At 36.6% G+C, this 23,420-nt stretch overlaps 1 protein-coding gene and 1 pseudogene across 1 annotated transcript in view; both read right to left on the bottom strand.

Annotated features, from left to right (window-relative positions):
• The window catches only part of LOC137254626 (uncharacterized), a 154,756-nt gene that overhangs the window by 106,624 nt on the left and 24,712 nt on the right, over positions 1 to 23,420 (bottom strand). The gene's annotated exons all lie outside the window — the stretch shown is intronic.
• LOC137253106 (putative nuclease HARBI1) lies at positions 8,377 to 10,612 on the bottom strand (annotated as a pseudogene).

Below are 23,420 nucleotides of genomic sequence, written 5' to 3'. Positions count from 1 at the left end.
AAAACACGACCTGATATTCCTAAACTACAACTTCCAAACATCATATAGGCCAAGTTCGTTCGCGCATCGCGATTACAGAAGTATAGATTATTATTCTCTTGCTGAGTCCGTTGAGTCGGTTGAATGGAGCTTGATTCGTCCGTTAACATCGGTTGATGACCAGACAAAGTTTTTGTAGGATAACATAGTATAGTATAGTATAACATAGTATAGAAGTATAGAAATATAGATTATTATTCTCTTGCTGAGTCCGTTGAGTCGGTTGAATGGAGCTTGATTCGTACGTTAACATCGGTTGATGACCAGACAAAGTTTTTGTAGGATAACATAAATAAGTTATTCGATGATCACGTTCCACTAAAAATAAAAACACCTAAATAAAAGAATAGTAGTAGTTCAGTGCTACATTAAAACACCTTATCCACCTTCGTAACCAAGCCTACTCACGGTGGAAAAGGTACAAAACAGTCGAAGCGCATAGCTGCTTTAAAACAGCTCGGCTTACTGCAAACAAAGCCATAAGGCTGGCTAAGGCAAATTATTTTAAGTATAAGTTTAGTTCATGGAATCTCTGGGACTTTTTCCCACAAACTGTGCTATACCAACGCATTTCACAAATACTAACTCTTCTCTATTAGATTTATTTTTTGTCAATGATCTTCATAAAATTATTCACTACACGCAACTATCCGCCTCCTGCTTCTCAAAACACGACCTGATATTCCTAAACTACAACTTCCAAACATCATATAGGCCAAGTTCGTTCGCGTATCGCGATTACAGAAGTATAGATTATTATTCTCTTGCTGAGTCCGTTGAGTCGGTTGAATGGAGCTTGATTCGTACGTTAACATCGGTTGATGACCAGACAAAGTTTTTGTAGGATAACATAAATAAGTTATTCGATGATCACGTTCCACTAAAAATAAAAACACCTAAATAAAAGAATAGTAGTAGTTCAATGCTACATTAAAACACCTTATCCACCTTCGTAACCAAGCCTACTCACGGTGGAAAGGGTACAAAACAGTCGAAGCGCATAGCTGCTTTAAAACAGCTCGGCTTACTGCAAACAAAGCCATAAGGCTGGCTAAGGCAAATTATTTTAAGTATAAGTTTAGTTCTGCTTTGAATACAAAAGAAAAGTGGAACAAAATCAAACAAATAGGAATTGGTAAGCCCAAAAGTGACCTGTCTCATCCCCCTGATGTCGACATCAACGAAATAAATAATACTTTTGTAAGACTACCAAACTCAGCCGACAATGTGTGTATTGATAACTACTCCGTGCGTGTTAATGTTGACACTAGCCCTTTCGAGTTTGTTTGTGTCCATAATTGTGATGTTGTCCAAGCCATACTTTCTGTGAAGTCTAATGCAATGGGGCTTGATGGTATATGTTCAAAGTTTTTAAAAGTCATTCTTCCCAAAATCCTTCCCCACATTACTTGCTTGGTCAACTCAATTTTGACGACCGGTGTCTTCCCAATATACTGGAAAGCTGCAAAAGTAATTCCAATCCGTAAACAAAATAATGAGTATCGACCAATAGCCATACTCCCTTTCCTCTCTAAGGTCGTTGAACGTATTCTACATGGGCAAATCGTATCATATGTACATGAATACAAGCTCCTGTCAGACAGTCAGTCTGGTTTCAGGTCAAAGCGGAGCTGTACAACGGCACTATTATCTGTGACAGAAGAAATTCGTGAGCGAGTGGATGAAAGTTACATTGCCTTCTTAACACTTCTTGACCACTCTAAAGCTTTTGATTCTGTAGACCACACTCTGCTCTGTAGGAAGCTGGTAAACTTATTTAACTTCTCTGGTCATGCAGTTGCCCTTATAAGATCATATCATGGCGATAGGACTCAAGCAGTATGTATAGATGGTGAAAAGTCTGACTTCCTACATGTCGTAAGAGGCGTCCCTCAAGGCTCTATCCTGGGTCCTCTGTTATTTGTTCTGAATATCAATGACTTACCCGATGTCCTTAAGTATTATTATGTTCATATCTACGCTGATGATGTGGAGTTGTTTACGTGTTGTCCTCGTGATCAAACTAGCTTGTGCATAAGTAACTTAAACCACGATTTGAATCAAATATTTTCATGGGCTAATATGAATGGCTTATGTATAAACCCGAGTAAGTCAAAATGTATTGTTATTTATAGAAGGTCTTTCCCCACTAATGATTTAGAGAATGTAGTGTTCGACAATTCCGTTATAGAATACGTAGATACGGCGAAACACTTAGGTGTAAGTTTTAACAAAACATTGACATGGAAAGACCATATTTTTAGAACGGTTGGATAAGTGTATGGAATGCTTCGTACACTATGCTTAACACAGTATTTCACGCCTTTGCACATAAGGCTACTTCTGGCTAAAGCGTACTTAATACCTACGCTACTCCATGGTTGTGTGATTTACTCAAACTGTGACTATCTGTGCAAGAACAAACTAAATGTTGTTTACAACAACATTGCTAGATATGTTTATGGGTTGAAAAGACTTGACCACGTATCACAACATGCTGAAAGGTTGCTAAACATTTCTTTCGAAAATCTTTTAAAAATCAAAACACTGTCCTTCCTCCATAAATTGATGCACACGAAGGACCTTACTATATCGTAAGCTTATTTTTCTGCAATCATCAAGATCGGTGCTTCTTCTTAAGCACATTAGATACCGCACGCTAACCTCTGAGCGCTAATTCTTTGTTACTGCAATACGTCTTTGGAACTCCCTACCTACAAGTCTTCGACTCTTAAGTAATGCTCTGCACTTCAAAAAAGAGCTAACATCATTTTTTAACGACTCTTAAACTGGATCTCAAATTGTTGTTGTTAAAGTGTTCATTTCTAAGTCCTTTTCCTTTCTCTGTGTCTTCTTCCTTTATTTGTTAAATACTATTCGATCTATAACCAGCCAAAGGTTATCATCACTACTGCTGTCTTTTAATATTTATTAATTACTTTTCTTTAGTTTTAAGATTTACATTTACATACATAAATATTTCACTATTATCTGTTATATTTAATTTAATTTGATTAATCTAATTTATTATTATTATAAATGTTCAATTTTTATAGCTCATGCTATTCATGACTAGCACTGTTAAATAATTTGCCAAAATTGTTGTGCTAGGAACAAATTTTCAAATAAATACATACATACATACATAAAGTATATGCTTCAATTTAAATATAAATAATTGTCTGCGCACCATCCGGCAAAAGAGTCCAGATCAGAACCGTTAGAAATAGTTTGACAAATAAATAGTATTTTTTGTGAAATATATAGTTTTAGTGTTTTGTCTCAATTAAGGTGAGGAGTGATGGGAAAACATATTTAGTAAAAAGTGCTAAGTCAGGATAAAAATTTTTTTATATGAGTGCGGAAATTATGCTAAGTCATAAAATATCTGCTGGGTTGGCATACGTGATTTTTATTTATCTTTTTCAAAGCTTCTACATTCAAAAGCATTGCAATTAAGGTATCCTCATTGACAGCTTTGAAAAAAGGTTATTTCAAAAGTTATTCATTTTTTTCGTCTCCTGTAAAATTCGTAAAAGTTGACTTAGCACATTTTCACATTAAGCTAACGATATAATTATAAGAGTACCAAATTTCAAAACAAAAAATTACTTACATTTTGTTTTCCTCTCGTTCGCCTGTAAAATATAAGTGAATAAATTTGGGTTTCCCCGCTGTTCATTTCGTCCGAACAAAGAGTTGCCGATAAGGTGAAATCTTTTTCGAACACGAAAAATTCTTTCGCCACCCTCTGCGATAGGGTGAACAAAAACTGTGAATATTTTCGGGTGAAAAAAAAATTCGCGATAAGGGTGTTTATATTCATACGCTAACAAAATTTCCATACAATCAATTGACAGGCTGTTTCGCATACTTAGCATACGTAAAATCATATAAAAGTTATATGAATCGATTCGTATGAATCAGCCGCAGTGCATAGGCCTATTTTTTGTTAACAAATATTACTCTATTTGTTTATAATTAATAGAAAAAGTTTTTTGTAAATTCGAACAATCCTTCCAAATATCGAAATTCATTTTCGTGCACAAGCGCGCCATCTTTGGGAACAATTATCTAAGTGTTCTAATGCGAATTTCAAAGACCTAAACCTTTATGTATCCCCGCTAAATTCGAAAGCACAAATGTTTCACCTACATACAAATATGGTTTCCCATTGTTGCCACTTACCTATAATAGCCTCTACCAAAATCCTAAAAAATTGTTCCAAAATAATTTGTAGCGTACCAAAAAATCTTTTTGACAAATTTTCCCGAAAATGTTTTTGCATTTGCAGATTTAATCCTCATTTTAGATAAATTACGTCTTATACTGTCAAAAAAAAAAGTTACAAAAATATTACATTTTTTATATTGCCTTTTATGATAATTTATTTTATTTCTTATTTTATTTTATTATATATTCTCTTATTTAAAGTTGGTTTATTATTATTTAAATGCAACTTGACTGAATCGGAAAGTTTCACGTTGTATATTAAACGAAAAAAACGTCCCAAAAACGGTTTTGATTTCAGGTCAAAACGGCAACCGGCATCATAGCACCCGTATTGCATCGGCCGTATATTATCCTACTATCTACAGCTATGGACATTTAAATGGCACATTTTTAAAGGCAAATTTGATATGATATACTAACGTTAATTAAAAAAAAAACCAACAAGTATTTGTTTCTTTGTAAAGGTTTATTTCACACTTTCAACGATAAAACAAAAAAAAATATTGAATTCAATTTTAACATACAAAAAAATTTTAATTCCGGAAAAACAACGAAATCAGCTGGATACATAAATGGCACAACCTAAAAAAATGAATGAAAACATAGTTAAAAGAATAATGTTTTTTTTTTGTATTACAAGCCTTTAAGTGGTTAATATTTTGTGCTGTAGCCTTTGTTTTTAATTACTGCTTCATACCTGCGACTCATACTTTCTACGAGCTGTTGGCACTTGATGTTGGGAACGGCGTACCACGATTACTGAACGGCAGACCAAAGATCATCTAAATTTTTATAGTTTTTCTTTGCCACTTCCGTCTTGACTTCATTCCAGAGGTTTTCGATTGGATTTAAGTCAGGGCTTTGAGCAGGCCAGTCCAAAACATCAATTTTTTCCGCACTAAGCCAGCTCTTAACTAGTATCGAAGAGTGTTTGGGGTCATTATCTTGCATAAAATACCTTTGAATGGGCATGTTTTCAAAGGCATAAGGTTCCATGTGGTTTTTTTTTAAAGAAAATGCACCCCACACCATGATATTTCCGCCGCCGTGTTTGGCCGTCTTCTGTGTGAACCTCGGATTGTATTCTTGGCTTTTTGGACGATGCACAAATACTCTCCCGCCTGGTCCTATCCTGCTGATTTTTGTTTCGTCGCTCCACAGTACGTTTTTCCAAAAATTTAAACATTTTCCCTCATTGGTTCTAGCGAAGGATAACCGTTTCGAAATATTTTTTTAGACAGAAGTGGTTTTTTTCTTGATATGCGTCCAAACAAGTTTGCCTCATTTAACCGCCTTCTAACAAGCCTATAGGATATTTCTGTGCCCATTGACTGACTAATATCCGATGCTATCTGCCGCGATGTCTTAAATGGATCCTTTTTCACCATATTTATAATGGCAGCATCCCTTATCGCATTGGTCTTTCGTGGTCTTGGCTTCCGAGTTTTTGTTTCAGCGAGGTGCTCAACATTTTGGAACCGTTGGTTTGTCCACAATGGATAACTTGGCCGACTGATACGTTGTTATAAAAAATAGAATTTACATACTTAGCAATACAGGAATTTCAGTTTTTTCCACTCAGCTTCCGATTGTGTATTATTTATTGATTTATTTCTAATAATAAAAGTACATATCGTTAGCTTAATGTGAAAATGTGCTAAGTCACTTTCTTAGAAAAATTGTATTTTAATGCAGTTTTAAAACTGAATTCAAAATACATCGATCACAAGAAAGAAATATTTTAATTTTTAATTTTTACGTGTGTAAATGTGCTAAGTCATCAACTGTTCAAAAAAATGTGGTAAGTCAACCAGTCAATAATATCAATCTGAATGACTAGCCATTTCTTTGTGGCGCATTTTATTTACTTATTTAATTCATTCAGTCTAAAAGTACATGCTTTGTTGTTGTTGTTGTATTAACGATAAAGACACTCCCCAAAGGCCTTTGGGCCGATGTTGATGGTCCTTTGCCGCATATAGATCCTATACGTTCCGGTAACAAAGCACTATTAAGGTAGTAGTCCGACCATCTCGGGAACGATTTATATGACCACATTAAACCTTCTAGGCCATCCCGTCCTCCCCACCCCCTAGTTCCATGAGGAACTTGAGGTCGCCAGGGCCTCGGCTGTCAATGAAACAGAATTCGCCACGGGTAGGTGAGTTTGGCAATTGGGTTGGAGAAGCTATATATTGCGCTGGGAACCACTTGAGAGGGTTGCCTACACATCCCCTTGAAATTGGATTCACCCAATTGAGACATACCTTTGGTGTTTGATAAATGTTTTGCACTGACCATAATCTACTTCAATTCATACATGTCGATAACTAGCTTTGTTACAGATTAGTTAAAAATAGAAAACAATTCAAACTTATACGCATATTGTTACTTGCCAAGCGAATGAAAATTTTGTCGAATTTCGCGGTCTCGAATTGCGAGATGCGAATCGCTAGCGAATTCGCCAAAAAAAGTCGATGAGTGACGAAGATGAATTTGTCGAATTGCCACAAGCGAAAAAATCATATTCGCTTCGCCAAATCTGTCAAAATTTGTCGAATGCTTATTTTGTTCGCGCTTGAAAATAGAAAAGGACGCATTGGCATTTATTTGAATGTTTTCACTTGAAAAAAGTAAATAAATTGAATAAATAAATAAAAGTGAGTAATTCATTTAATTAAATTGAGTTATTGGTTTGAATAAATGAAGTTTTCAGAATGAGAAGAACAACGCCGCAGCAATTCCAAAAGCTGGTCGAGCTGATGGAAAATAATCCAGACGTCGCCAGAGTCATGGGGAATTTTGGAGAGACCAGGAGGAGCAGGGCGCGAGTGGAACAAGATAAGAAGAATAGACCTGCACGAATAATACAAAAGTATACATCGCAGAATCGTGGCATCGTAGCATCGTACGTTTACTGACTGGAGTTACTTTTGATACTAAAGGCTGTTTTACATGAGTCGAATTACTGATGGTTTTTTTGACTCCCAACTCAATTCAACCATCATATACAAGTAGGCACTTTGTTTGAGAAAATTTACCAGGAAATCGACTCGAGTAAGGCAGCTTTACCTGCTAACGTATCTACTCGGATATGTTACTGGCATTGTGAAGGGTGCAGAGATGGGCTCTAGGTTTGGTTAGATCCTAGCTCCGAGCCACCACCTACTATTTTTCTCATAATACCCGATAAGATACTTAACCAGTTAGTTTCAAAAGTAACCGTACGATATCACGATGCAAGTTTCCAAAGTAACTCACAACGTGATAATCGTCAGAAGCGTTACTTAGTTATATACCCGAACCATCGTATCCGTGCAGGCCTCTAGTAGTAACTGAATTGTATTCTGCGTGTCAATATATTTGTCCTAGGTTTGGTTAGATTATAAGTTGAAGCTTAAAAAAAAGGTTTCTACAAACCGCAGCGAGACCGTAGCCACTGGATGAGGACAGTACGCCCAGCGAAGTTTATCTGCGCTAGAGAGATCCGTGGATGAGCTACTGAACCTCCAAGAAGCCGCCAACCCGATAGGACAGTCCTTTGGAACCAATAATCTGGGTGATAACGGGCGTGGAACCAATAATCCGGGTAATAACGGGGGTGAGAGTGACAACACGAGTGAGAGCGAAACCGAGGGTGAAGAAGATCCTCGAGACTTAAATATCACTCCAAGTTCATCGACTCCCCGTCCGAGGATGACACTGGAGGATCGCGAAAATATGCGCTTGAAGGCACTTGAAAAGCAGGGAGAAATGCAAAAAACCCTTTGCGAGGGAATTACAAAAATGACGGAAAAATTAGACGAAATGGCAAGATATGCTAGAAAAACGTACGAACTCAAAAAAGACCAAATAAAACTATTGAAAAAGAAAAAAGAGAGAAAAAAGGAAGAAAGTGTTTGAAAGAAAAAGACAACACAAAGAAAAAATGGAGATGAAAATGAAGGAGTTGGAACTGAAAACCTTGAAATATAATCTAAGGAAATAATAAAATCGTCCAACTACTTTCAGTTTCATTTCTATTTTTTCTTTATGTGACTGAATTTGTGTTTATTTTTATATATTTTATTTTCTAATGAAGTACTGAATTAATATGTAATTATTTTAAACTAGTTTTTAAGTGTAATATACCCCAGTTCATAATTATAAGATCACCCATATTGACATGTTCTAATTTTTTTTAACATTTCGTATTAGTTTAATTTTTTCTAATGGGATTCCAAATTAAGACCCTTTAAATCGACACTCGAAACTTTGTGAACATATTGTAAAAGTTAAAAAGGTTTTGAAATATCTTCAAAATTTTTTCAAATATTTCAAACGTCTGAACCGAAGTTATATTTCTGTATCCCATTAAATTGTAACTCTTAAGGCCGTCTCGCCGAACGGGTCAGATCTATGGGCTACAAAAAGATATTTTCAGTTCTGAGGTTTGAATTATTAAAAAGAAATTTCAACATTTCTAAAAACGTCTTTTAACCTTTAAAAACATCCACAAAGTTTAGAGCGTATATTTGTACACGACTCCTATTTTGGTATTCTATTAGCAAAAAAAAATTAACTAAACGAAATAATACAAAAAAATAGAACATGTTAATATGAGTGGCCTTATACTTATGAAATAAGCAGCAATAACCTAATATGCATATCGTCAACTAAAAAGTCTGAAATAAATATTTGATTTTTATTTATTTACTTGTAGTAATAATATATATGTACCTTCATCATTTTATAAGTCTGAATTTAATTGTTGATTTTTATTAAATAAATGAAATAAAAACTAAGCAAATGTCCTTTTTATGATTTCAATTTAATCTTATTTCAATTTAATTCATAGGAATTTCAATAAAATCTTCATATTTTAAAATTTGTATTTTTTTGCTTTTAGCTTGGGAATAAAATACAGCTAATAAAACTTAAAGTTCATTACGGACAATAAAAGTAATTTCAGTACATTCCTTAGTTCACTAGTATCACTGTACTCAAATACAAAATATAGGTACAAATTAATACTGTTGTCCATTTCCCCTAGTGGGGCATTGGCCTCGATAACTCTTCTAAACCTAACTAATTCCTAATCAACCTAGGTCAAAAGTTCAATAGGTGACACGAGGGTAAACTTTTTTCTACAAAAGAAAACGCCATTAAAACGGCCCTACTCGTTTTACAGTAAAGCATCAGCTATTTGTCTTCTGCGACGCTCTCCTGGTGTACCGTTGCCATCTTCATTACTTGGCTCCGACGATACAATGGCGTCAGTAAAAATTTCTGCTTCGTCTGGATCACTGATTCGAAATTTCTTACAAATATTGTGCAAAGCGCAACATATGTTTATAATCGATTTAACTTTGTCAGGATTGTAGTGCATTTTTTGAGTAACGCATAGTTTTGAGTAACGAGCTAAGTCTTAATACCCCGATTATATTTGTGTTGATGTAACTAGCAAAATTACCTAAATAAATAGAGTTATCGCCGCTAAGATACATATTTTCCAAATGACTTTAATGAACTATTATTCCACACAAACGAATCATGTGTTGAATCAGCATATCTAGCGTCCACAAACCGGATATTCATGTCATGATCGCAAGCCTCAAATATGCAATTTACTAACAACAATGTTTTATGTATCCATGTCTTGAAAACTTACAATCATCGCATTTATGCTAAGAAACCCTTTTCTATTCAGATAGAGGTGTCTATTTGCGCTGGGAGCATAAATCGCAATATGCGTACCATCAACACAGCCAATCACGTTGGGTATTCCTGACCTAATGAAAAATTTGCTCTTTGCCTGTTGCTTTTCCTCTTCTGTCATTTCGGTTTTTATCGCCGCCCTGCAAATTTCTCTCCGCAAAATTGGTAGTATCTCCTTTAAAATGAGGGAAACTGTGGGTTGCGCAAGTCCCAAATGAAACTCATTCCCTACAGCTTGCTGATAACTTCCATGGGCAAAAAAACGGAGTGCGCAACACAATTTTAGCATTGGCGTTACAGATGATGACAAGCGGCAGTGAAAACTGTCCTTGATTTTCTCCAGCACATACATAAATGCATCTTTGCTTAGCCGGAAATTTGCTATGAATCTAAAAATACACAAAAACTTTAGATCTTTTGAATATCCAATATGCACTGCACTTACACTGTGGACGGAAGCTCCATGGGATTGGAGTAATCTCTTATAAAACGCCGCTGACGAAGAAGATCAACTCGCGGCTCAACATTGTAATTGTCTTCGAAAAAAAGATCAACGTTATAAAACATTTTTAACTTTATTTATTACTATTTAATAAACTTGTTTTTTACATTTCTGTTTGTGCACAAATAAATAATAAAAACAGATGACAGAAACGGCAAATTCGGATGAACTAATTAAATTTGTTTGAATGGCAATGACACATGACAGTCGAATAAGTTCATTCGCCACTCACAATGCAAATTTGATGTGAATTCGCCAATCTGTTCGACTCGCCAAATATATTCGCTTCGCAAGTGACAAGACGCTTTATTTCATGGGTGGATATCTCGGTTTGGAGTTCCTTCAAAAATTACAACGGATCAAGGTCGTCAATTTGAATCCAATCTTTTTAAGGAACTTGCACAGCTTCTTGGTTCTCAACGAATACGTACTACGTCGTATCATCCTTGTACCAACGGTATGATTGAGCGGTGGCATCGTTCGCTGAAGACTGCTTTAATGTGTCACAACACTAAAAACTGGATGGAAATTTTACCAATTGTGCTGTTAGGACTGCGATCAAGTTTACGTGAAGATGTAAATGCTAGTCCTGCTGAGCTGGTTTATGGAACTTCCTTAAAGCTTCCTTGTGATTTTTTTCGACGCTAAGAATGATTTGTCTCCTTCCGATGAATTTGTCAAGCAACTGAAATCTTCAATGAACTCGCTGCGTCCAATTGAAGTTTCGTATAAATCAAATCGTTCTGTTTTCGTACACAAAGATCTTGCTACTTGCACTCATGTATATGTTCGTCGCGACGCTGTTAAAGTCTCTTCAGTCACCGTATGATGGTCCATATCTAGTTGTGAACAGAAATGATAAAGTTTTTAACGTCAATATTAATAATTGTACCAAATCAATATCAATTGATCGACTCAACCCAGCATTCGTATTTAATACTGATATTTGTGAATATCCTCGAACGATTTGTGTTCCAATACACCCTCATGTAAGAAGTCGCATTCCACGTCATCTACGCTTTAGATCGAGACTTCATCGTTAAACAAAGTCTTTGGAGGGGGAAATATGTAGGACATGCACTTGTTAAAAAACAACTTATTTATTTTAATTTTATCAAACAATTTTTTTATATATCTTTTTGTAAAACATCAAAATGAAAAAAATATTTTCTCTCTAAATAAATTTTAGTTGTTAAATAATTATTGAAAAATAAAGAACGTTATTATCGTATTTATTAAATACGATATAGCCCGAAGTTAAATAACGCAGCGAATGCTGTGTATGTATGAATGTGTTGCATCATCCTCACTCAAAAGCAATTAGTGCGAACAGTTCACAGCGAACAACCACACAAACACATTTTTTGGTAAAAATGTTACTTTTGTTTAAACAATTTGGCTGATATAAGAAAGGAATCAAGAATTTTTTTGATGCAGATCGAAGGTAAATAGTTCAAAGTTTTACTGAAAAGTAGATTTTTTTAAATCCACCATCCGTTTATGAGCTATAGCTGTGTAAACAAAAATTATATGATTTTTTACTACATTTTGGCAATTTGCCACGCCCCTATAATACATATCTTCAAATTATATTAACTGTACCATCTCCCGTAGCTAAGCTTTCAAATGCAATAAACCGTTTTAAAATTGGAGCATTCTGTGTGAAGTTATGTGCATACATGGCATTTAGCGACTTTATTTTATAAGATTTATAGATAGATATATATATTTTTTTTTTTTGGGCCGAGTCATTGTCAAGCGTCGAGATCTAAAACTGCTCAGCTACAGAAGAAATATCATCAGCTGAGGGTAAAGCCTAAATTAATAGAATATAGAAACAAAAAGATACAGCATTAACGATTAAGAGAGATAAGGACAGTCTTTTTTATAGAAAAAATTTAGTCCGATATATCAAATGTGTTTGAGTGAGAGTTGTAATCCTGGCACAAACACCGTAAAGGTTCGTTAAGTTCGAAATTCGTTCTACATTGTTTTAATAGAAGAGGTTTGTAGTGTCTCGTAGTGCGACAGGGAACACTAAAGTTCAGTTCGTTCAGAAGAAATGAGCTTGAAATCGATCCATTCAGTAATTTTGTCATAAATATTACGCCAAGCATTTCTCTACGACTAGCAAGAGTTGGAAGATTGATAAGTTTTAATCGATTAGTATAAGGTGGAAGATTAAATGGAGAGTCACATTGAAAATTCCTTAAGGCAAATAGTAAAAACTGTTTTTGTATTGATTCGAGCCTGTCAGTATGGACTTGAAAACGCGGATTCCAGACTATTGAGCCATACTCTGCGAAACTTGATTTTTAATACAATTAAAATAAATAAAAATCAATGTAAATATATATTAGGGTTTAGGGTAAGTTTTCAAAGGCACACATTGGGATTTTTAGGAATTAATTGAAATGAGAAATATCAAATACCTTTGGCCATTTTCAGTTCAGTTTCAGAGGAACAGCATGCATACTAGCCTGGGTCGATTTGTATGGACGAAAGTTAACCGATATCGCGCCATCGATTTTTCGATAGGATTTGGGCTCAGGAAAAAAAGTTCCACTACGCATACCCAAAAAAATAATTTTCGAGCCTGCAAAAAAAAATGACGAAAGGGTAAATTTTTCGACCAAAACAAATCCCAAAACCCAAAAAATATTTTTTACTTCAATCATTAAAGGTGAGGAGTGATGGGGAAACATATTCACCCCTATCGTGAAGTTCACGCGGAAAAGTTTCTCCTTCACTTTTTTTGTTCGGGTGAACTTTTTCCGCCTATCGGCAATTTCAAAAGTTCACTTCGAAACAGCTGATGCTCTTTTGCGAACTAGCAGTGAACAAATAATTTATTTGCAATTGTGTAAATTTTGTAAACAAGCACATATTTCCTTAAAAAACAGCAAAAATAGAGATAAAAAATGTATAAAATAATGTTTAGTATTGCACTTAGGTTGGTATTGATTGAGCGCGAGGAGAATATAAATGTGAAAGCGATTCGGAGGCAATTAAGGCACAGTTCTAACCCTTTGAAGCTAAATGATTCACTGTAAGCTAAAAATAAATAATAGTTTAAAAAAACTAAAAAAAAAACACGCTTTTATACCTAACGAGCTAAAAAATAGAAACTATTTTTCAATTAAAAAGAGTTTATATAACAGTAGTAGAAGGTCAAACAATCATTTATAGTTAATCACCTCAAAATAAAATTATAATAAAATTTAAGTTATTAACAGAATAATTTAATTTAATTTATAGTTAATCAACTTTTTCCGCCTATCGGCAATTTCGGGCGAACAAAAGTTCACTTCGAAACAGCTGATGCTCTATTGCGAACTAGCAGTGAACAAATAATTTACTTGCAATTGTGTAAATTTTGTAAACAAGCACATATTTCCTTAAAAGACAGCAAAAATAGAGATAAAAAATGTATAAAATAATGTTTAGTATTGCACTTAGGTTGGTATTGATTGAGCGCGAGGAGAATATAAATGTGAAAGCGATTCGGAGGCAATTAAGGGACAGTCCTAACCCTTTGAAGCTAAATGATTCACTGTAAGCTAAAAATAAATAATAGTTTAAAAAAACTAAAAAAACACGCTTTTATAGCTAACCGAACTAAAAAATAGAAAATAATTTTCAATTAAAAACAGTTTGTATAACAGTAGTAGAAGGTCAAACAATCATTTATAGTTAATCACCTCAAAATAAAATTATAATAAAATTTAAGTTATTAACAGAATAATTTAATTCTCAGTAAAAATCGTGGGGTGCTTGATATTGAATGTTACAATCATTCTATTGGCAACTATCTGAGAGGAAAGATATGAAATGTAGTCAAATGCACCGCTTTTTAATCTGAATTAAATTCTTCTGTTAATAACTTAAATTTTATTATAATTTTATTTTGAGGTGATTAACTATAAATGATTGTTTGACCTTCTACTACTGTTATATAAACTCTTTTTAATTGAAAATTATTTTCTATTTTTTAGTTCGGTTAGCTATAAAAGCCTGTTTTTTTAGTTTTTTAAACTATTATTTATTTTTAATTTTTTAGTTCAAGTAATTTTAAAAGTTTTAGTCGAGAGTGATGAAACCTCGAAACACCAGCGGTCCATGGATGAATACAACCCCACGGCACCGAAAAGGGCCAAGACACAGGGAGGCTGGACGCGGTCTTTCGCCGAAATTGCCTGTGACGACGCCAGGTCGGTAAACCTCTATAGGGCCGCCGTCACGCTGATAGGGGTGGTATATCCGGGTGCGCGTCTCAAGGTAGTGGAGGCGCGTGATATCTCCTCACGACCAAGGGCTATAGCCTGGGTTCCAGTGACGCCAACGGACCCAGCTGACATCCTGGAGCTGCTCCAGGAGTACAACCCGCCACAGGTTTGGAAGTCAACCCGGATAAAACCGAGCTTGTCCTCTTCACGAGGAGGTACAAAGTACCAAATCTTACACCGCCAAGAATTGGGGGTACGTTCTTAGCGTTTAGCGATCAAGTCAAGTATTTGGGAATCATTCTGGATATCAAGCTATTATGGAGTGACCATATAGTGGAGCGATCCAAGAAGGCAGCAGCAGAGCTGTTCACCTGCAAGAGGACAACTGGTACCTCCTGGGGATTCTCCCCTATGGTGACCTACTGGATTTACACATCCATTGTGCGCCCGATTCTTCTTTATGGTGCCTTGGTCTGGTGGCCTGCACTAGCTAAAAGTACCTATCTTAAAATGCTTAAAAAGGTGCAACGGAGTTCGGAGCTCTGCATTACCGGGGCTCTCGGCTCCACTCCAGATTCCGTTACATAAATACATGGATACATAGATAGATACAGGCCAGGCGAGGATCTAGAAAGAACGGAAATTCCGCAAATTACAGAGCAAGAGGTGCTGGACGCTGCAAAGAGTTGCTGATAACAAATCCCCAGGACCCGACGAAGTACCAAACATAGCCTTTAAAGCCGCGATCACAACTAGGGCTACATTATTTACTGTTCCCTCGCCCGTGGAAACGACAAAGACTTGTCCTATTGCTGAAACGTGGTAAACAGCCGGACCAACCATCCTCATATAGGCCACTTTGTATGCTGGATTCCCTTGGGAAGATTTTCGAGCGTATAATTAGTGAGGGCCTACAGCTGACTCTAGAAAGACCAGGTGGCTTATCGAATAGTCAGTATGGATTTCGCAAATCAAGATCCACCGTAGATGCAATACAAACAGTCGTCAATATAGCTAGAGAAGCTATCTCTGGAGGCCAAAATAAAAGGAAGTTCTGTGCACTGATTATGTTGGACATCAAGAATGCTTTTAACACTGCGAACTGGATGGAGATAATGGCAGCGCTTCAAAGCTTCGGCACTCCAGCTTACTTACGTAGAATAATAGGTAGCTATCTTAAAGACAGAGTACTTCTTTTTGACACGGATCAAGGAGCAAAAGAGTACAAAATCACAGGAGGCGTCCCACAGGGATCTGTTCTCGGTCCAACGCTTTGGAATGTAATGTATGACGGGGTGCTAAAGATTGATCTACCAGAAAACACGCAAATTGTGGGATATGCTGACGATATTGCAGTGGTAGTAGTGGCCAAGAAACTGGACCTGCTTCAAGCATTATATATTGACGCCGTAGCAAGAATAAAGGAATGGCTGACCAAAATGGGACTGGAGTTGGCTAGCCAAAAGACGGAAGTGGTATTAGTAAGCTCCAAGCGGTCGGCGAACGAGTTAGTCTTAACTGTCGGGGATCAAATCACTTCATAGGATTCCTTAAAATGTATAGGAGTGCACATTGACTCTAAGTTAACTTTCAAAGAGCACTTCAGAGCGGTGGGGGAGAAAATGACCAAAGTTAATGGATCACTTATGCGAATAATGCCTAACATTGGTGGTCCGAGCGAAGCTACACGTCAGCTATTGTCCACAGTAACCACCTCAATAATACTATACGCAGCACCAGTGTGGTATGGATCTAAACAGACCCATCAAAAATAGATATTAGCAGCGTACTGACTTGCTTCTTTAAGAATAACAAGTGCTTATTGGACGGTGTCCGACGACGCTATCCTGGTTCTAACCCGGAAAATCCCAGTGGACTTACTGGCAAGCGAAATGGCCGATCTGTATAACACTAATATCGAGCGACCATCTGAAGAAGACAAGAAAATAGCAAGGACACAAACAATAGCTAAGTGGCAAGAACGGTGGGAGGCCTCGATTAAAGGGCGTTGGACTTTCACGCTAGTTTGGAACGTAGCTCAATGGAATAAGCGGAAGCACGGCGAACTGAACTACCATCTCACGCAGATAATGAGTGGACATGGCGGTCTCAAGGAGTATTTATGGAAGCGTACGATAGAGGAAGATCCTCATTGCCCAATGTGTACCACGGAGTTAGAAAACGCAGAACACGTCATGTTCCACTGCCCCCGTTTCCACGAAGAAAGACTCGCCTTGCATGGAGTCTTTGGGGAGGAACCTACCACGAGAAATTGAGTACCGCATATGTGCAACAGGAAAGAGTGCTGGACTGCAGTGAGCAAAATGGCATTTATAGTAATGACACGCCTGATGGATGCTGAGAGGGAGCGCAGAGAAATGCGCATGCGAAGCAGTGGCGATTGAATGGACAGTCAGGGCAAATAGCGGGAACCTGGATGCACGGACAACAGTAGGCTCTTAAAAAATGAGAAATATGGAACGCCACCCTGAGGTAATGCGAAAGTGGTGTCGGGGTGGCGACGGTTCCAAAGCGCGGCTGTTTTTTAGTCTACGGACACACGGTTGCTGCGACGGCAGGAATTATGGTGCATTAGGCATTTTTCAGCCTCCCCGCAAAAAAAAAAAAGATACAGGCCAAGCTAATAAAACCGTGTTAAAAAGGGCTCCAGTATGCTCTTTCGTAGATGTGCCATACATCCACTTCTATCATTAATAAAGGAATGCGTTTTTCGCATTATGTGCATTATGGCCATTCAAAGTGGTAATAAGGCCAATTGGCCTTATGGCGTTGACCTTATGTCACCACACCATCACATTAATGCATTGTCATCGACCCTTGATACGTGTGCAAAGTTTCAATCAAACTTATGGCCATTCAAAGAGGTAATAAGGCCAATTGACCTTATGGCCGTTGACCTTATGTAACCACACCATCACATTAATGCATTGTCATCGAGCCTTGATACGTGTGCAAAGTTTCAATCAAACTTATGGCCATTCAAAGTGGTAATAAGGCCAATTGACCATATGGCCGTTGACCTTATGTCACCACACCACCACATTAATGCATTGTCATCGATCCTTGATACGTATGCAAAGTTTCAAATCAATCAGACTTCTAGAAACCGGTTAAAATTAAGCTCAAAGATTCCGTTACATACATAGATACAGGCCAAGCTAATAAAAGCGTGTTAATTACTCAGCCCTATTCTGCATTTCGACTTGGATTGGAATTTTTTCGATTTGGCAATTTTGGTATTCTGTGTTCCAATCTCTTTCGATCCAACTTCGAATCGTTCGATTTTTTGTATTCTGCATTTCGATCGTAGTTCCGTTTTTCTAAGTTGCAAATTAGTTGGCGGAAAAATATTTTATTTTTATTTTTTTATTAATTTATAACAGAATTTTAACAAAAATGTAAGTAAAACTTGTTAAGAAACGTAGAAGGCTTGATGATGATTGTTTTTTATATGTTTCCAGGTGAAAACAACATGTCGATGTCGAAGTCCTTGGACGTATTTGCCCCGCAAAAGTATCTAACACATACTTGAAAGCATCCTTGTTAAGTCGAGAGTTTTTTTACCACTTTTAAGTTCAATTTCTTACAATTCGTCACTCATCTCAAATGGATTACACAAATGTCGCAATATTTGCCTTTCCATTCTCGTCTGGCCATTTTCGTATGCATTGCTTTCCAACTCCACAAATATGCCCGCGGCTATTGATTCTATTATAATAGACAGTTATAATTTGTGTCTGTTCGTTGGGTCCAGTTATATGCCAAAGCAAGCTGCCGGCGTAGAGGAAGGTGAAGCGAAAACGTAAACAATCCTTGCTGAAGGAATAAATAAACCTTTATAAAGTATTTTAGGCCAGTGCAATGAAATTAGCATCCTTAAAACTCAGAAAATGTCAACTATATACGTGCAGGAATCCGTTTTAACAAAACTTGGTGGCCACGGCAGGGAATTGGCCAAAAGAACGACAAAAACACACTTACAATTATGAAAGCACTTCACTCAAAAAATATAACACTGCGGCAATATATTCTATTGCTTTTTTTTGTACAAAATGGCGTGGATAATAAAATATAAACGTTTTTCAGTGTTGTTTACAAATTTGCTTTAATTTAATTTGTTCCAATGTTCACACATTCCGTACCAACAGATGATTTCGAAAAATCATTTGCTCTTCCTCTTCTCTTTACGATTCCGTCGTAATGCAGAATACCAAACTTCGATTAAAGCGGAGCGGAGAACGGGAACGTAATCGAAATGCAGAATAGAGGTGACTATTTTCAGCACTTTTGAATAACAAGTTATATTTTTATACTCAGTTGAGCAGAGCTCACAGAGTATATTAAGTTTGATTGGATAACGGTTGGTTGTACATATATAATGGAATCGAGATAGATATAGACTTCCATATATCAAAATAATCAGGATCGAAAAAAAATTTGATTGAGCCATGTCCGTCCGTCCGTTAACACGATAACTTGAGTAAATTTTGAGGTATCTTGATGAAATTTGGTATGTAGGTTCCTGAGCACTCATCTCAGATCGTTATTTAAAATGAAGGATATCGGACTATAACCACGCCCACTTTTTCGATATCGAAAATTTCGAAAAACCGAAAAAGTGCGATAATTCATTACAAAAAAAAAAATAAAGCGACGAAACTTGGTAGATGGGTTGAACTTATGACGCAGAATAGAAAATTAGTAAAATTTTGGACAATGGGCGTGACACCGCCCACTTTTAAAAGAAGGTAATTTAAAACTTTTGCAAGCTGTAATTTGGCAGTCGTTGAAGATATCATGACGAAATTTGGCAGGAGCGTTACTCCTATTACTATATGTACGCTTAATAAAAATTAGCAAAATCGGAGAAAGATACGCCCACTTTAAAAAAAAAAATTTTTTAAAGTAAAATTTTAACAAAAAATTTAATATCTTTACAGTATATAAGTAAATTATGTCAACATTCAACTCCAGTAATGATATGGTGCAACAAAATACAAAAATAAAAGAAAATTTCAAAATGGGCGTGGCTCCTCCCTTTTTCATTTAATTTGTCTAGGATACTTTTAACGCCATAAGTCGAACAAAAATTAACCAATCCTTTTGAAATTTGGCGGGGGCATAGATTTTATGACGTTAACTGTATTCTGTGAAAATGGGCGAAATCGGTAGATGCCACGCCCAGTTTTTATACACAGTCGTTCGTCTGTCCTTCCGCATGGCCGTTAACACGATAACTTGAGCAAAAATCGACATATCTTTAATGAACTTAGTTCACGTGCTTACTTGAACTCACTTTATCTTGGTATGAAAAATGAACGAAATCCGAATATGACCACGCCCACTTTTTCGATATCGAAAATTACGAAAAATGAAAAAAATTCCATAATTCTATACCAAATACCAAAAAAGGGATGAAACATGGTAAGGTAATTGGATTGTTTTATTGACGCGAAATATAACTTTAGAAAAAACTTTATAAAATGGTTGTAACACCTACCATATTAAGTAGAAGAAAAAATTCTGCAGGGCGAAATAAAAAACCCTTAAAATCTTGGCAGATATTACATATATAAATAAATTAGCGGTATCCAACAGACGATGTTCTGGGTCACCCTGGTCCACATTTTGGTCGATATCTGGAAAACGCCTTCACATATACAACTACCACCACTCCCTTTTAAAACTCTCATTAATACCTTTAATTTGATACCAATATCGTACAAACACATTCTAGAGTCACCCCTGGTCCACCTTTATGGCGATATCTCGAAAAGGCGTCCACCTATAGAACTAAGCCCCACGCCCTTTTAAAATACTCATTAACACCTTTCATTTGATACCCATATCGTACAAACATATTCTAAAGTGACCCCTGGTCCACCTTTATGGCGATATCTGGAAAAGGCGAACACCTATAGAACGAAGGCCCACTCCCTTTTAAACATACTCATTAGCACATTTGATTTGATACACATATCGTACAAACAAAGTCTAGAGTCACCCCTGGTCCACCTTTATTGCGATACCTCGAAAAGGCGTCCACCTATAGAACTAAGGCCCACTGCCTTTTAAAATACTCATTAACTCCTTTCGTTTGATACCCATATTGCGCAAACGAATTCTAGAGTCACCCCTGGCCCACCTTTATGGCGATATCTCGAAACGGCGTCCACCTATGGAACTGAGGATTACTCCGTTTTAAAATACCCATTAACACCTTTCTTTTGATACCTATATTGTACAAACAAATTCTAGGGTCACCCCTGGTCCACCTTTATGGCGATATCTCGAAAAGGCGTCCACCTATGGAACTGAGGATTACTCCCTTTTAAAATACCCATTAACACCTTTCTTTTGATACCCATATTGTACAAACAAATTCTAGGGTCACCCCTGGTCCACCTTTATGGCGATATCTCGAAACGGCGTACACCTATGGAACTAATGATTACTCCCTTTTATAATACTCATTAACACCTTTCATTTGATACCCATATCGTACAAACATATTCTAAAGTCACCCCTGGTCCACCTTTATGGCGATATCTCGAAAAGGCGAACACCTATAGAACGAAGGCCCACTCCCTTTTAAACATACTCATTAGCACATTTGATTTGATACACATATCGTACAAACAAAGTCTAGAGTCACCCCTGGTCCACCTTTATTGCGATACCTCGAAAAGGCGTCCACCTATAGAACTAAGGCCCACTCCCTTTTAAAATACTCATTAACTCCTTTCGTTTGATACCCATATTGCACAAACGAATTCTAGAGTCGCCCCTGGCCCACCTTTATGGTGATATCTCGAAACGGCGTCCACCTATGGAACTGAGGATTACTCCCTTTTAAAATACCCATTAACACCTTTCTTTTGATACCCATATTGTACAAACAAATTCTAGGGTCACCCCTGGTCCACCTTTATGGCGATATCTCGAAACGGCGTCCACCTATGGAACTAAGGATTACTCCTTTTTAAAATACTCATTAACACCTTTCATTTGATACCCATATCGTACAAACGCATTCTAGAGTCAACCCTGATCCACCTTTATGGCTATATCCCTAAATGGCGTCCACCTATAGAACTATGGCCCACTCCCTCATTAAATACTCATTAGTGCCTTTCATTTGATACACATGTCATATAAACACATTCCAGGTTTTCCCTCGGTTCATTTTCCTACATGGTTATTTTCCCTTATGTTGTCACCATAGCTCTCAACTGAGTATGTAATGTTCGGTTACACCCGAACTTAACCTTCCTTACTTGTTTTCAATTAGCTTTCGCCAATATTACAGGGTAAACAAGCCGGCGTTCTAATATTTGCTAGATATCTTACCAACTCCTTGCCCCCATTGAAGCACAAATTTGAAGTTCCACCAATTGTAAAACTGAGTACATGTGGAAAGGACCAAGGAGTGGGTCTTAGCCAATCTTGTTTCAGCGAGTTGCTCAACATTTTGGAACCGTTGCTTTGTCCACAATGGATATCTTGGCCGACTGATACGTTGTTGTAAAAAATAGAATTTACATACTTAGCAATACTGGAATTTCAGTTTTTTCCACTCAGCTTCCGATTGTGTATTATTTATTGATTTATTTGTAATAATAAAAGTACATATCGTTAGCTTAATGTGAAAATGTGCTAAGTCACTTTCTTAGAAAAATTGTATTTTAATGCAGTTTAAAAACTGAATTCAAAATACATCGATCACAAGAAAGAAATATTTTAATTTTTAATTTTTACGTGTGTAAATGTGCTAAGTCATCAACTGTTCAAAAAAATGTGGCAAGTCAACCAGTCAATAATATCAATCTGAATTACTAGTCATTTCTTTGTGGGCGCATTTTATTTACTTATTTAATTCATTCAGTCTAAAAGTACATGCTTTGTTGTTGTTGTTGTATTAACGAAAAAGACACTCCCCAAAGGCCTTTGGGCCGATGTTGATGGTCCTTTGCCGCATATAGATCCTGTACGTTCCGGTAACAAAGCACTATTAAGGTAGTAGTCCGACCATCTCGGGAACGATTTATATGACCACATTAAACCTTCTAGGCCATCCCGTCCTCCCCACACCCTAGTTCCATGAGGAACTTGAGGTCGCCAGAGCCTCGGCTGTCAATGAAACAGAATTCGCCACGGGTAGGTGAGGTTGGCAATTGGGTTGGAGAAGCTATATATTGCGCTGGGAACCCCTTGAGAGGGTTGCCTACACATCCCCTTGAAATTGGATTTACCGAATTGAGACATACCTTTGGTGTTTGATAAATGTTTTGCGCTGACCATAATCTACTTCAATTCATACATGTCGATAACTAGCTTTGTTACAGATTAGTTAAAAATAGAAAAGAATTCAAACTTAAACTTATATAAGCTGTTATTAAAATTAAGAACACTACCGAATCGATTTGCTAGATGTATAGTCCTAGTTATAGGTTCATTCATAGCATAATTCGTTTTATTAGTTATTTAGATAAATAATCTATTATGCCGAAGATCGCGTATTGGAACATATGGAATGAACAAATTAGATAAATCAGAGCAATTCGTGCCAACTTTTATTACATTATAGGTAAGCATGAGTGAGATTCAAGTTGTTCTGCAATTTGCACCTGCTGGTATATGATGGGAGGCCATCTGGCCAGTGAAGCATACGTAAAGCAATTTTTGTAAAAAATGTTAGAACT

The sequence above is a fragment of the Eurosta solidaginis genome, chromosome 5 (genome assembly GCF_040869045.1).
Source record: "Eurosta solidaginis isolate ZX-2024a chromosome 5, ASM4086904v1, whole genome shotgun sequence".
Taxonomy (NCBI): Eukaryota; Metazoa; Arthropoda; class Insecta; order Diptera; family Tephritidae; genus Eurosta; species Eurosta solidaginis.
Note: the sequence above shows the minus strand (reverse complement) of the source record. Positions and strands in the feature narration are given on the sequence as shown.